Below are 3225 nucleotides of genomic sequence, written 5' to 3'. Positions count from 1 at the left end.
GAGCTCTTAATAGCAGTTTTCAAACATCAAATAAAGGGTTTATATAGCTATATATATCATTTTCCATCTGAAATAAACAAGAGAAACACTTATTCGAAGCTGTTTTGAAAAGTTATGGTTAACCTGAAATATTGTCTCAAACTGATGTTCTCAGACTGAGAGAATGACGTTTTCTAAGATTCTGCTGGAGCTCTGAATAGCAGTTTTCAAACATCAAATAAAGGGTTTATATAGCTATATATATCAATTTGCATCTGAAATAAACAAGAGAAACATTTATTCGAAGCTGTTTTCAAAAGTTATGTTTAACCTGAAATATTGTCTCAAACTGATGTTCTCAGACTGAGAGAATGACGTTTTCTAAGATTCTGCTGGAGCTCTGAATAGCAGTTTTCAAACATCAAATAAAGGGTTTATATAGCTATATATATCAATTTGCATCTGAAATAAACAAGAGAAACACTTATTCGAAGCTGGTTTCAAAAGTTATGTTTAACCTGAAATATTGTCTCAAACTGATGTTCTCAGACCGAGAGAATGACGTTTTCTAAGATTCTGCTGAAGCTCTGAATAGCAGTTTTCAAAGATCAAATAAAGGGTTTATATAGCTATATATATCAATTTGCATCTGAAATAAACAAGAGAAACACTTATTCGAAGCTGTTTTCAAAAGTTATGTTTAACCTGAAATATTGTCTCAAACTGATTGTTCTCAGACTGAGATGAAGTATTGTCTCAAACTGATGTTAAACGGTTTATATAGCTATATATATCAATTTGCATCTGAAATAAACAAGAGAAACACTTATTCGAAGCTGTTTTCAAAAGTTATGTTTAACATGAAATATTGTCTCAAACTGATGTTAAACGGTTTATATAGCTATATATATCAATTTGCATCTGAAATAAACAAGAGAAACACTTATTCGAAGCTGTTTTCAAAGGATATGTTTAAGTGAGACCTTCTCTAAATGTGATGTATTCAGACTGAGATGTATTTGATGTCCAATCCCGCCACCTTGTGGTTCTTCTTTTTTATCAACATTTCTCTTTTTTTTTCCACAATGCAATTCCCCCAAGCACCCTACCTGGTGCACAAACCAAACACCACCATGTCTTCTCCTTTGAATTTGATTGACAGGTCCACCAGAACGGTCTTGTAGATACAGCATTGCGTTGTCTAGTCCGAGCGAGTCTCAGAATGTTTTCACAGTCTTGGAAGTAGTGAACGCGGGCTAAGATGCTGCTGGAGCTCTGAATAACAGTTTTCAAACATCAAATAAAGGGTTTATATAGCTATATATATCAATTTGCATCTGAAATAAACAAGAGAAAAACATATTCAAAGCTGTTTTCAAAAGTTATTTTTAACCTGAAATATTGTCTCAAACTGATGTTCTTAGACTGAGAGAATGACGTTTTCTAAGATTCTGCTGGAGCTCTGAATAGCAGTTTTCAAACTTCAAATAAAGGGTTTATATAGCTATATATATCAATTTGCATCTGAAATAAACAAGAGAAACACTTATTCGAAGCTGTTTTCAAAAGTTATGTTTAACCTGAAATATTGTCTCAAACTGATGTTCTCAGACTGAGAGAATGACGTTTTCTAAGATTCTGCTGGAGCTCTGAATAGCAGTTTTCAAACATCAAATAAAGGGTTTATATAGCTATATATAACAATTTGCATCTGAAATAAACAAGAGAAACACTTATTCGAAGCTGTTTTCAAAAGTTATGTTTAACCTGAAACATTGTCTCAAACTGATGTTCTCAGACTGAGAGAATGACGTTTTCTAAGATTCTGCTGGAGCTCTGAATAGCAGTTTTCAAACATCAAATAAAGGGTTTATATAGCTATATATATATCAATTTGCATCTGAAATAAACAAGAGAAACATTTATTGGAATCTGTTTTCAAAAGTTATGTTTAACCTGAAATATTGTCTCAAACTGATCTTCTCAGACTGAGAGAATGAGGTTTTCCAAGATTCTGCTGGAGCTCTGAATAACAGTTTTAAAACATCAAATAAAGGGTTTATATAGCTATATATATCAATTTGCATCTGAAATAAACAAGAGAAACACTTATTCGAAGCTGTTTTCAAAAGTTATGTTTAACCTGAAATATTGTCTCAAACTGATGTTCTCAGACTGAGAGAATGACGTTTTCTAAGATTCTGGTGGAGCTCTGAATAGCAGTTTTCAAACATCAAATAAAGGGTTTATATAGCTATATATATCAATTTGCATCTGAAATAAACAAAAGAAAAACTTATTCAAAGCTGTTTTCAAAAGTTATGTTTAACCTGAAATATTGTCTCAAACTGATGTTCTCAGACCGAGAGAATGACGTTTTCTAAGATTCTGCTGGAGCTCTGAATAGCAGTTTTCAAACATCAAATAAAGGGTTTATATAGCTATATATATCAATTTGCATCTGAAATAAACAAGAGAAACACTTATTCGAAGCTGTTTTCAAAAGTTATGTTTAACCTGAAATATTGTCTCAAACTGATGTTCTCAGACTGAGAGAATGACGTTTTCTAAGATTCTGCTGGAGCTCTGAATAGCAGTTTTCAAACATCAAATAAAGGGTTTATATAGCTATATATATCAATTTGCATCTGAAATAAACAAGAGAAACACTTATTCGAAGCTGGTTTCAAAAGTTATGTTTAACCTGAAATATTGTCTCAAACTGATGTTCTCAGACTGAGAGAATGACGTTTTCTAAGATTCTGCTGGAGCTCTGAATAGCAGTTTTCAAACATCAAATAAAGGGTTTATATAGCTATATATATCAATTTGCATCTGAAATAAACAAAAGAAAAACTTATTCAAAGCTGTTTTCAAAAGTTATATTTAACCTGAAATATTGTCTCAAACTGATGTTCTCAGACCGAGAGAATGACGTTTTCTAAGATTCTGCTGGAGCTCTGAATAGCAGTTTTCAAACATCAAATAAAGGGTTTATATAGCTATATATATCAATTTGCATCTGGAATAAACAAGAGAAACACTTATTCGAAGCTGTTTTCAAAAGTTATGTTTAACCTGAAATATTGTCTCAAACTGATGTTCTCAGACTGAGAGAATGACGTTTTCTAAGATTCTGGTGGAGCTCTGAATAGCAGTTTTCAAACATCAAATAAAGGGTTTATATAGCTATATATATCAATTTGCATCTGAAATAAACAAAAGAAAAACTTATTCAAAGCTGTT

Source organism: Callionymus lyra, unplaced genomic scaffold (genome assembly GCF_982586985.1).
Source record: "Callionymus lyra unplaced genomic scaffold, fCalLyr1.hap1.1 HAP1_SCAFFOLD_26, whole genome shotgun sequence".
Lineage (NCBI taxonomy): Eukaryota > Metazoa > Chordata > Actinopteri > Syngnathiformes > Callionymidae > Callionymus > Callionymus lyra.
Note: the sequence above shows the minus strand (reverse complement) of the source record.